Source organism: Anopheles coluzzii, assembly GCF_943734685.1.
Source record: "Anopheles coluzzii chromosome X unlocalized genomic scaffold, AcolN3 X_unloc_5, whole genome shotgun sequence".
Taxonomy (NCBI): Eukaryota; Metazoa; Arthropoda; class Insecta; order Diptera; family Culicidae; genus Anopheles; species Anopheles coluzzii.
The window spans coordinates 147501-160000 of record NW_026054480.1 but is presented as its reverse complement, the minus strand read 5'-3'; positions in this window follow the sequence as shown (position 1 = coordinate 160000).

Genomic DNA, 12500 nt, shown 5'->3' with positions numbered 1-12500 from the left:
TTGCGTATTGTTCAAAACTTATAACGAAAACTAAATTATAAATGGGTAAAAGGCTAGGCGTTTCTCAGTAGCTTTTGGCGCCACGTGGCAAAAGTATTCGAGTTCAGATTTCTGGGACTTAGCGTATTTTTCAAACCTGATAATGAAAATTGAAGTACAAATGGGGCATAAGCTAGGCGTTGCCCAGTAACTTTTTTCGCCACATGGAGGAAGTAGTCGAGCTCCAATTTCTGGGACGTAGCGTATTTTTCAATCATAATAAACCGAATCAAACATAAAAATCATGAAACTTACACCACGTCCCTAGGTTGTGCACAAAACGTAACGATAAAGTGCCGGCGAGGTTAGAGGTGCACCAAAATTGTGTACCGATTAGGAAAAGTACTCTATGTTGCTATGACTTGGGTAAAAAGTGTTGATTAACTGCTGGTTACGATAGACAGTTGCTTATCGTACACATCGCAAACGAACACCCCTTAGTGAGCAGTAGCAGAAGTCGATGGAACAAAGCGAATGCATTACAAACTGATCAAGTAAAATAAGGAACGCTACGTACTAGGACTTCTTTCCAAGAATGGTGTCCGCGACGGGAGGGCAAGCGTCCTTCCCAGGTTTCCCTAGTAAACCTTGTATGGTAAACATACCCAAGCGTGTCCGTAAGCACGCAACGATAGTCACGAACGAGCACATACCTAGGGAAAGTACTCTACGTACTAGGACTTCTGTCCAAGAACGGTGTCCGCGACGGTCGGGCACTGTGACGCAATTACCAAATCCTAGAATCGTACAAGCAGTGTGTACAAACATAAACATTAACGCGTTCGCTCGGGCTGCGCCGTCCGTGTTGAACACAAATGCGGGTGATTATATGAGTGGATGGACAAAAACATGCGTGGCGAAGACAATTTTCTGCACGATGTGCACATAGCTCATTTCGTCGTCCCGGGCGAATGGAAAAACACAAAAATCTCGAGTATCTTTCTAGGTTTCTGTTATAAAAGGGCAAGCCAAAAGGTGACCGGTTGAGATGAGCATTTTAAGCATACAAGCACTTAATTGCAACTTTTCCTACAAAAACTAGGTACGTACACGTAGATTGTATCAACATGGACATCTATGAACGCGTACGCTCGAGCTGCACCCTCCGTCTTGTACTTTCCCTGATCGGTACACAATTTTGGTGCAAGTGTACCAACATCGACATCTATGAACGCGTACGCTCGAGCTGCACCCTCCGTCTTGTACTTTCCCTGATCGGTACACAGTTTTGGTGCACGGCTATCCCGAAAGGCAACTTGTACCAACATCGACATCCATGAACGCGTACGTAGCGTACTTTCCCTGATCGGTACACAATGTTGGTGCACGGCATAGGAAATGGGCTTAAAATGGTCAAACTCAATCCATTTCCACTAAAGATAGTCAATAACAGCTGTGCCGATGAAGTAGGGCACGATGCAAGTCAATGTTATTTAATGAATTACATGTTCACCAGACATTTTAGTACAAAATTGCTCGGTCAGACCTACAAAGTGCTATATCTCGAATACTAAACGTCGCAGATGGGTGTCGTAGAACAATTTTAAGTTCGTCTAACGATTGTACATCCGATTCTGGATAGTGGTTTTTCGACCACTTTTCAACATTTTGTGACACCCCGAACCTAGGGGCAGCTCCCTAGCTTTTTTCAAAAATGTGCACCGAACGGGCCAGAGAGCTCGAGTAGTCGAAAAAATTTTTTTTGCTAAAACCCCTCAAAACGTGTCAGGAACGCACCCTAGATGATGAAAAGTGCAACCAGAACGTCAATCGACAACATGCCCGGGGGTACAAATTTGCTCTACGCGTCCCTAGGTAGGGTACTTTTTCATACAAACATCAAAGTGTACGGTGCACAAAGTGCGCGGAACAAAAATTGCTCGGTCAGACCTACAAAGTGCTATATCTCGAATACTAAACGTCGCAGATGGGTGTCGTAGAACAATTTTAAGTTCGTCTAACGATTCTACATCCGATTCTGGATAGTGGTTTTTCGACCACTTTTCAACATTTTGTGACACCCCGAACCTAGGGGCAGCTCCCTAGCTTTTTTCAAAAATGTGCACCGAACGGGCCAGAGAGCTCGAGTAGTCGAAAAATTTTTTTTTGCTAAAACCCCTCAAAACGTGTCAGGAACGCACCCTAGATGATGAAAAGTGCAACCAGAATGTCAATCGACAACATGCCCGGGGGTACAAATTTGCTCTACGCGTCCCTAGGTAGGGTACTTTTTCATACAAACATCAAAGTGTACGGTGCACAAAGTGCGCGGAACAAAAATTGCTCGGTCAGACCTAGGACGGGCCATAACTCGAATACTAAACGTCGCAGATGGGTGTCGTAGAACAATTTTAAGTTCGTCTAACGATTCTACATCCGATTCTGGATAGTGGTTTTTCGACCACTTTTCAACATTTTGTGACACCCCGAACCTAGGGGCAGCTCCCTAGCTTTTTTCAAAAATGTGCACCGAACGGGCCAGAGAGCTCGAGTAGTCGAAAAATTTTTTTTTGCTAAAACCCCTCAAAACGTGTAGAAAACTCATTTTAGATGATAAAAAGTGAAACCAGAACGTCAAACGACAACTTTGTTGGGGGTACCCTTTTTACTCTACGGGCCACTAGCTTAGGCGCGCCAACAGCGCTTTCCTCTCGGGTTCCCATTTTTTGCCCTCCTGGGATTATGATCATTTACTCATTGCCTACTATAGGGAAGGTACCTTGCTCCGAGGTCAAAAATGAAGATTTCACCAAATCGTAGTTTTAACCTCTATTTAGTCGTAGGAGCTTGGTTTGCAGTGTCCGTGGGTCATATAAGCCCCCGTTTGGGTCATACGTCCCCTCCCCGATGAAAATCGTCATATGACTATAGGCCGAACTTATGAAGCAAAAGTGGTGTCTGGTGGGTTCTGCCGATGATCTTAACCTATGATTTTGAGTTTCCACTCTTTCAAAACGTTTCCTGGAGCAGTACATCACGGGTCTACGGACCCAAAGACTTCGTTGCGATGGTTTCAAGCATAAAAGTTGTAACAGTTAAGGGTTTTTAATACGCGTATATTAAATCATTGCTTGAAACTAAGCTTCGTTGTCTTTAAACTCTGCAAGACCAATCGAACTTCTTAGGGAAACTCGAAGCATTCACGCTAAGCTGGTGGTGCAGGGCACATAGCGTGATGAAACCGGGTTTCCCTAACCAATGTGGCATATTTTTTCCCTGAGAGTGAAGCTCAGACCCACGTAGGGGAGAGCGAAGTGGAACTTTAATGTTCAATGCAGCAAATGTTCGCCATGCGGATAAACAAGTTGGAATAGTTCAATGTAGTGTAATGCAAACACGAATCGCAAATAACGATACGGGACCCAGAAGCAATTCTGCGGATCCCTCGGGGAGTGGTGAGTTGATATAAATTAGAGGTGAAAGTCCAAGTTGTTCGAGCTCCGGCTCGGCAGCCGATACGAGGTTCCTGTTGAGCTTGTTTGTACATCGCGCAGAGGCGCCGTTCGGTTCTAGCAATGATTCCCGCCACCATGTTCCATGCGTGCAGAGATCCGTTAGAGCTCGTTCAATGTGTCCCGCCGTGATTACGAAAAAGTCCAACAGTTGACTTAGTTGGGTGTGCGTCAAGTAATCGCGCAGAGATGCCGATCGGTTCCTAGCAATGTTTCCCGTCACAAGGTGGTATTGGCACCTGTGCAGAGTGGCCGTTAGCAATGTCTCCCGTATCACGGTGGTGTACCATCACTAGTGCAGAGTGACCGCTAGCAATGTCTCCCGTCACAAGGTGGTAGCCCAGAAGTGCAGAGAAGCCGCTGTAGCAAAGTCTCCCGTATCACGTTGGAGTTCTTCCACTAGTGCAGAGAGATCGCTGAACCGTTCAATGTGTCCCGTCGTGGTGTGCTTGTACCGAGCACGTAGGATACACCTTGCTTTGTTGGTTTGGGATAGGAGTGGTCGCGCAACTGCCTCCACGCCGCAGAGTGCCAGTTCGGATTGAAGGTCAACTTTAGCCGTTCAATGCATCAGTCGGTGGGTGTTCAGATGGCATCACAACTTCCCCTAGGTGCTCAAGTTGGCTGGGTTGTAAAACATGTACACATGCGCAGAGTATCGTGCGTACTAGCAAAGTCTCCCGTCACGGTGGTTACGAATGAGTTCCATGCAGTGCAGAGAGATCGTTAGTGCGTGCAATGTACCAGTCGATGTGTCGTACCGGCATACAACCCCGCTTAGAGGCCCGTCGCTCGAAGAGGACAAGAAAGAGTGCGCAGAGTGCCGTACCGGCATAGCAATGTCTCCAGACATACGTTGGGACACCCGACGCAGTGCAGAGAGATCCGCTAGCCGTGTGCAATGCATCCGACGTTGCCTGCTTGTGCAGTCTATCGAGTGGCGCCAACGGACGCTCTGGCGTCGCAGAACAAATCTCGGTGGTCACGGGGGACTTGCGCCTCGCGTGATCAAGAGTGTAGTTCGTGTTCAAGCAATTGACTCGAATTCTGGTTGATCCTACCAGTGATATACGCTCGTCTCAAAGGTTAAGCCATGCATGTCTAAGTACAAGCTTCCTAGAAAGTGAAACCGCATAAGGCTCAGTATAACAGCTATAATTTACAAGATCCTCATCCAAACAGTTACTTGGATAACTGTGGAAAAGCCAGAGCTAATACATGCATTATGCCGGGACTGTTGGCCTCCGGGTCGGCGGAACTGGTGCACTTATTAGTTAAACCAATCGCCTCCGGGCGCTTTGAGTTGAAATCTGGATAAGGATGCCGATCGTACGGTCGCTTGCGACTGACGACAGATCTTTCAAATGTCTGCCCTATCAACTATTGATGGTAGTGTAGAGGACTACCATGGTTGCGACGGGTAACGGGGAATCAGGGTTCGATTCCGGAGAGGGAGCCTGAGAAATGGCTACCACATCCAAGGAAGGCAGCAGGCGCGTAAATTACCCAATCCCGGCACGGGGAGGTAGTGACGAGAAATAACAATATGGACCTCTCTAACGATGGTCCATAATTGGAATGAGTTGAGCATAAATCCTTTTGCAAGGATCAAGTGGAGGGCAAGTCTGGTGCCAGCAGCCGCGGTAATTCCAGCTCCACTAGCGTATATTAAAGTTGTTGCGGTTAAAACGTTCGAAGTTGATACCCCGTCCAGACTCGCGTCCGTCGCGGGCGCCCGGCCTCTCGGTTGGGACCGTCCGTGTACGCGCTCGCGGCTGCGACTCACAATGGTGTACCTGGGCGTTCTACTCCGTGACGGGTCAGGACTTGTCGCCGCGACCTCGTCGGTCAAGGTCTTGTTCGACCCAGCTTCATGGTGCCCGGGAACTCTCGTTTACCTTGAACAAATTAGAGTGCTCAAAGCAGGCTAGTTCAAAGCGTCCGGTCCTCCGGGGCCGGCGTTGGCCGAGAATAATTTTGCATGGAATAATGGAACATGACCTCGGTCTGAGTGGTTTCGTTGGTTTGTAATAGACCAAGAGGTAATGATTAACAGAAGTAGTCGGGGGCATTGGTATTACGGCGCGAGAGGTGAAATTCGTAGACCGTCGTAGGACCCACAGAAGCGAAAGCGTTTGCCAAGGATGCTTTCATTAATCAAGAACGAAAGTTAGAGGATCGAAGGCGATTAGATACCGCCCTAGTTCTAACCGTAAACGATGCCAATTAGCAATTGGGAGACGCTACCTACCTTCGGTGCTCTCAGTAGCTTCCGGGAAACCAAAATCGGGTTCCGGGGGAAGTATGGTTGCAAAGTTGAAACTTAAAGGAATTGACGGAAGGGCACCACAAGAAGTGGAGCTTGCAGTGACATTCGAGCAGTCACCCAGTACGGTCACGGTGTGTTTTGCTCCGCGGTGAAGATAGAAATTTTTGTGCAAAAATTGCCTGGAGGGACCCAAATTGGTGGATAAATCGTTCATAAGAGCGAATTTAAGTGCAACGAACGAAAACCGCATGAAAATCGGCGCAAAAACGCGGAAAAAATATGATAAACATTCCCCCATACATTTTGTATGGGGAACTATTTTCGCTCAAAAAACGTGATAAGTTGGTCTTTTTCAATACGGTTTGCGGTGAAATCCATAAATCAGGTGGTGTTTAACAATTTTTAACCGATAAACAGTGTTTGCCGGCGAAAATTCGCGAAAAATAAGGTGCGGAAAATTTGCGTAAGGAATTACAACAACAACAACAACAACAGTATATGTGTGTCGCGAGTGCGTATAAAATTCCGGTCCACGAGCGCCGGAAGTGGCCGGAAACGGTAGTGTTCGTGCCCGTGATCGAGTGTTTGCAAAAAACCGGACGAAAATCGGACGTAAATCGCCGAAAAACAACGTGGTAAAAAAGTGTCGGGGGTGCTACCGCCGGAGCACGTGTCTCCGGGAAAAGGAGTTTAATAGAAAATCGCTAATAACTTCGCGAGTTTTGGTCGGATTTGTGTGCGGTTTTCACCGTTGGGTTAGTTTCGATGCGAACAATACGATCCAATCAAAAAAATAGTGAAAATCGTGAAAAAAATTTTTGACAGTTTGTGGTGACACCTGAGTGACAAGCAATACCCAGGCGACAAAAATTTTTTCGGCGAGCAGTTCCCAGGGGACAAAAATTTGAACTTACCGTTACTGCTTGAAAACTGCCCGATTTTTAAAAAAGTGTGCGGAAAATTCTGGGAAGGTGGGTAGTGCCCTCGGGAGCTCGAATCTGCTCGATTCGACCAGTTTGTGCAACTCGAAAACTGCTCGAATTTTTCGAATTCGCTCAAATAATTTGAAAAATTCGGGGAAGCTGTGGAGGGGTGTAGAGCGACTTAAAAACACGGGAAAATTATTTTTCCCCCTCCCCCCTTCCCCCCGTCTCCTCCAGGGGCCAGAATCATAGCAGCTGGGCGGCGCAGCATCCCTGGGGTCATCTCGACCCCACGGGGTCATATCGATCCCCAGGATTATCTTGACCCACAAGGGAGTTTACCACGAAGATGGAACTCCCAAATCGCAGTTTGAGGCCTCGGCAGCCATCCGTCGATTGCGGCATGGGTGCGGTTCAGAAGAAAACCGCAGTGTCAGCCAAAATTGACACTGGACGTACACCCCTGGCTGCACGTTCGAACGAGGAAAATGAGGTTCGTCTGCACCTGATGCTGCAGGCGGAGAAGGCAGAGAAGGCGGAACTTATGAAGACGGTGACAAGTCTTCAGGCCACTGTAGAGGGACTGCAGAAGCAGCTGGCAGAGGCACAGCAGGCCAGGCTTTCCGACGAAGCGGAAGCTAAGAAGGATCGGGATGCTCTGCTGGCAGAGATCCGTGATATGGGGAAGCAACTGCGCCAGGAGCTCTGTTGGCAACGCGGGCAACAGCCGCAAGCACAACCCGGTCCGTCAGGGACAGCGGCGGTAACGCTCCCGGCCCCCCAGGCGCCAACAGGAGAAGGCATTCGGCAAGTGGAGCAGCCCAGCTTCGCTGAGGTCGTCCGCCGCAAATATCGTGGCATGGCTAAGGGGAAACCCCGCCAGCCCCCCCAGCAGCAGCAGCAGCAGGAACACCAGCAGCAGCAACAACAACAGCAGCAGCAGCGGCAACCACAGCGACAGGCGGTCGCCGGCACGCAGCAGCAGCAACAGCGTCGGCAGCAACAACAGCAGCAGCAACAACACCAGCAGCGGCCAACTGCTGTACAGGCGCAGCGCAGTGAGCAGTTGCGCCAGGAGCGCCAGCGTCCAGCACGCCCTCGGCAGGACCAGCTCATCTTTGAGCCGGCCGAGGGATGCTCGTACAAGGCGCTGTTTGAGAAGATACGGCTAAATCCGCGACTGGCCGACGAGAACAAGGGAGTCAAGCAGGGCTACCGCACGTCACGCGACTTCCTTCGTCTCTCGCTTAAGCAGGATGCAGACGCCGCTGTGCTGCTGCAGCGCATCCAGGAGGAGGTCGGTGATTTGGCCACTGGCCGGATCATCACGGAGATGGCCGAGGTGATGATTACCGGCATCGACATGTTGGCCACAAAAGAGGATGTGGAACGCGGTCTGCAGCGGGCGCTGGAACGCACAGTAGTTGCAGCAACCACGTCCTTGTGGGAGCGTCGTGATGGGACGCAGCGTGCCCGTGTCCGACTTCCACGGAGGGACGCTGACCTTCTGGCGGACAAACGTATCCTTGTTGGATACTCGGCGTGCCTGGTGCGCAGCGCGCCAAAACAGCAGCGAAGCGCGGTTCGCTGTTTCCGCTGCTTGGAGCGTGGACACACCACTGCAGACTGCGCCGGCGTGGATCGTTCCGGCCTATGCCTGCGCTGCGGAGCCACGGATCATCGCGCGGCATCATGCACCTGCGATCCGAAGTGCATCGTTTGTGGCGGCCCACACCGCATCGCCGCCCCCATGTGCCCAGGCCCGCAACCACAATGTTGAACGTCCTGCAGTTCAACGCCAACCATTGCGAGAACGCCCAGGACCTGGCGTTGCATGTGTTGACCACCGAGGGTCTTGACGTTCTGCTCTTGTCCGAGCCCTATTGCGTACCGCGCAATAACGGCAATTGGGTAACGGACGAGAGTAAGACGGTTGCCATCGTCGTCAACGGCAACCGGCTGCCGATACAGCGTATCAGGCACCGTCAGACCCTCGGTGTGGTTGCGGCCGACGTCGGTGGAATCGCTGTGGTGAGCTGCTATGTGTCGCCGCAGACAGGAGTCCCAGAGTTCCGGAGCATTATGGAAAAGATCGACCTGATCGTCCGCGGGTGCAGCCGGGTTCTCCTGGCCGGCGATTTCAACGCCATGCACCTGGACTGGGGAAGCAGCAGGACTTGCCCGAAGGGCTTGGAGCTTCTCCAGTTGGCGGACAACCTCGGGCTGGTGCTACTGAACAAGGCAGACTGTCTGCCAACGTTCAAGGGGAACCGAGCGGACACAACTCGGTTTCCGCCCAGCCGACCGGACGTTACGTTCGCCAGTAGTGTGATCAGCCGTCTCGACCCGCGCGAGGACAGCGCCAGAGGCTGGCGCGTTCCCGACGTGGTAACGCTCAGTGATCACCGTTACGTCCGGTACGAGGTTGGCGTGAGTCCACCATCATCGAGGGATCGGGCAGCACGGCGTGGACAGCGCCCGGCCCGCGTAAGTAATGCCGGTACGCGCTGGAAGACCAGTCAGTTTGACTCTCAGCTTTTCGGGAAAGCGCTGGCCATGACTGGGTTCGCCCGTCAAGCTAACAGCGTCGAAAGCTTGGTCGAGTCGCTGACCAGCGTCTGCGACGAGACGATGTCGCGGGTCTTCCCAGCGCAGGACCACACAGGTCGGCCAGCTTACTGGTGGACTCCGGCGATCCAGACGATGATCGAAGAACTCTCCAGAAAGGAGCAAATGGCGATGAGGACCATTCCGCCCAACGAACAGCTCCAAACGGAACTCGCAGCTGCCAGGGAGAGCCTTCGGAAGGCTATTCGTGTGAGCAAGAACGAGGCGTTCAACCGGTTCTTGCTGTCGATCAGGGAGGATGAAACCGGAAACTTTTTCCGGAAGGTCTTCCACTGGTTCCAGGCGGCCCGCTCAGCCCCGGAACGCGATCCAGCAGAACTGCGGCGAATTGTCGACGCCTTGTTCCCGGTTCATCCGCCGGTAGAGTGGCCCGATCTCCGAGTTGGCAACATGGCGCCGCTCCGATCGATCGGCCTGACCGAGCTGGAGAATATAGCAGCCAGTATGCACCCGCGGAAGGCTCCTGGGCTTGATGGAGTACCGAACGCCGCCCTTACGGTTGCTCTCAGGCAGCAACCGGAGCCCTTCCGCCGGGTGTTTCAGGAGTGCCTGGACACGTCCTGCTTTCCGCAGCCGTGGAAAAAGCAGCGACTGGTGCTCCTGCCAAAGCCAGGCAAATCACCGGGCGAGCCGTCGTCCTTCCGCCCGATTTGCCTGCTCGATAATACGGGCAAGGCTTTGGAGCGGCTGCTGTTGAACCGGCTCAACGAATACATCGAGGATCCAGAGAGTCCGCAACTGTCTGAGCAGCAGTTCGGATTCCGGCGAGGGCGATCGACTCTGCAGGCCATCCAGCAGGTCGTGGACGCGGGACGAAGGGCGAAGTCCTTTGGAAGGACAAACAACCGTGACCGGCGCTGCCTCATGGTTGTGGCCCTGGACGTCCGTAACGCGTTCAACACGGCTAGCTGGCAGAGCATCGCCGAGGCGCTCCAGGCGAAGGGAGTCCCCGTGCAGTTGTGCCGCATACTGCAGGACTACTTCGCCGACAGGGAGCTTACGTACGACACGGCGGACGGGCCGGTTACCCGCCGAGTATCGGCAGGTGTTCCACAGGGGTCCATTTTGGGCCCCACACTGTGGAACATAATGTACGACGGTGTGCTAGCCGTAGAGCTCCCTGAGGGCGCCTCCATCGTGGGATTCGCCGATGATCTTGCGATCCTGGCAGCGGGGACAACTCCTGAACACGCAGCAGCGATTGCGGAGGAAGCGGTGGCAGCGGTCAACAGCTGGATGGTGCGGCACAAACTCTCCCTGGCGCCGGAGAAGACGGAGCTGCTGATGGTGTCGAGCAAGCGAAGCGGATACAAAAACATCCCTGTGAACATCTGTGGAGTGGAAGTGCGCTCGAAGCGGTCGATCCGCTACTTGGGGGTCATGCTACACGACCACCTGTCGTGGCGCCCACACGTCGAGATGGTCGCGGACAAGGCCCTCCGTGTGGTGCGAGCATTGCGTGTCGTCATGCGCAACCACAGCGGCCCCCAAGTGAGCAAGCGGAAGCTGCTCGCCGCAGTGGCCGCGTCCATTATCCGCTATGGCGCACCCGTCTGGGCGGAAGCCTCGGACCTACAGTGGTGCAGGCGGATATTGGATCGCGTGCAGCGCCCCCTGGCCCAGGGCATCACGAGCGCCTTCCACTCCACGAGCTGCGAGGTAGCGGTGGTTTTAGCCGGAGAACTGCCATACCACCTCCTGGTGAAGGAAGACGCCCGCTGCTACAACCGACTGCAGTTAAGCCCGGACAGCAGTCGAGAGGCGATTCGCCAGGAGGAAAAGGAGTCATCGCTGCAGCTGTGGCAGCAACAGTGGGACGACGAGGCGGCGAACAACACCAGCCGCTACTTACGTTGGGCCCACCGACAAGTGCCAGACGTGCGCCTGTGGACGGGGCGGAAACACGGAGAGGTAGATTTCTACCTCTCGCAGGTTCTCAGTGGACATGCCTTCGTCCACGAGTTCCTGCACGTGTTCGGGTTCGCTCCATCCCCGGACTGTCCCAGGTGCGCAGGGTCGGTCGAGTCGGTGGCCCACGTACTGTTCCAGTGTCCCCGCTTCGCGGATGTTCGCGCGGAGTTGCTGCACGGCGTCGACGAGGACAACCTCGGCAGCCGCCTGTTGGAGAGTGCGGAGTGGTGGGACCGCATCCAGCAAGCGGCTCGGCAGATCCTCTCCGTTCTGCAGGAGGACTGGCGGGAGGAGCAGCAAAACTTGGCAGCCGCCGAGGCTGCTCAGCCAGTTCCTGCATCCAGCCCGCCCGAGGACATGGCGGAGGCAGAGCGGAGACGGCTGATGCGACGCCGAGAGGTGCGCAACCGCAGCGCCCGGCGGATGCGGCAGCGGCGTCGGCAGGAGCGGCTCGGCGTGGACGAGGTCGTCCCGGCTATCTTGGCACGCGCAGCGGCCAATGACGACGCGGCCGACGACGTAGCGGAGCCGACAGGGGAGGTCGAGGAGGAGGAGGTCAGCCCTCCAGAGCCGCCAATCCCCCCCACGCAGCCGGGGATTGCCTCCCTCCCCACGCACGATGGAGATGCGGCGACTGCGGCGTAACTTTATGCAGCTCCAATACCGGGAAAGGCGTCGGGCCGGAGTGCTAGGAGCTGTTCCGCAGGGTCGCCAACGACGTGGGCGACTACCACCATCTGCAGCGGAAGTGGAGCGGCGTCGCATTAACCGGCGGCAGAGAGAGAGGCAGCGGCGGCTGGAGCAACGGCAAGCGGAGGTCGAGGCTCAGCCTCCCCCGTGGGACGAGCTGCCGAGCTCCCAGCTTGCCGAACGAAGAAGCAGCCTCACGGATGACGAGCGAGCTGCCGTAACATCGGCGAACGTGTCCGCGCGCTGACGCAGCTCTGTGATGATACGGTGAAACCTGCAAGGATTAGGACAAGGACAACGGTTACCGGAACATATTTAATGTTAAAAAGGCGGCAACGAAAACCTTTCACGAAAGGAAAAATAGTGAAAAAAAAAAAAGTTTTTTGAATTCAAATAAATAAAGAGAAAGGCCCAAACGGGCGGAATTCCCGGCGGGGGGAAATCCGTTAGTGGTAACCCCCCGCCGGTAGGAGCGGGGTTCTTTCTGGAAACAATGGTCCTCAATAAAGAACTCTTGAAGAATTTAAAAAAAAAAAAAAGAAGTGGAGCTTGCGGCTTAATTTGACTCAACACGGGAAAACTTACCAG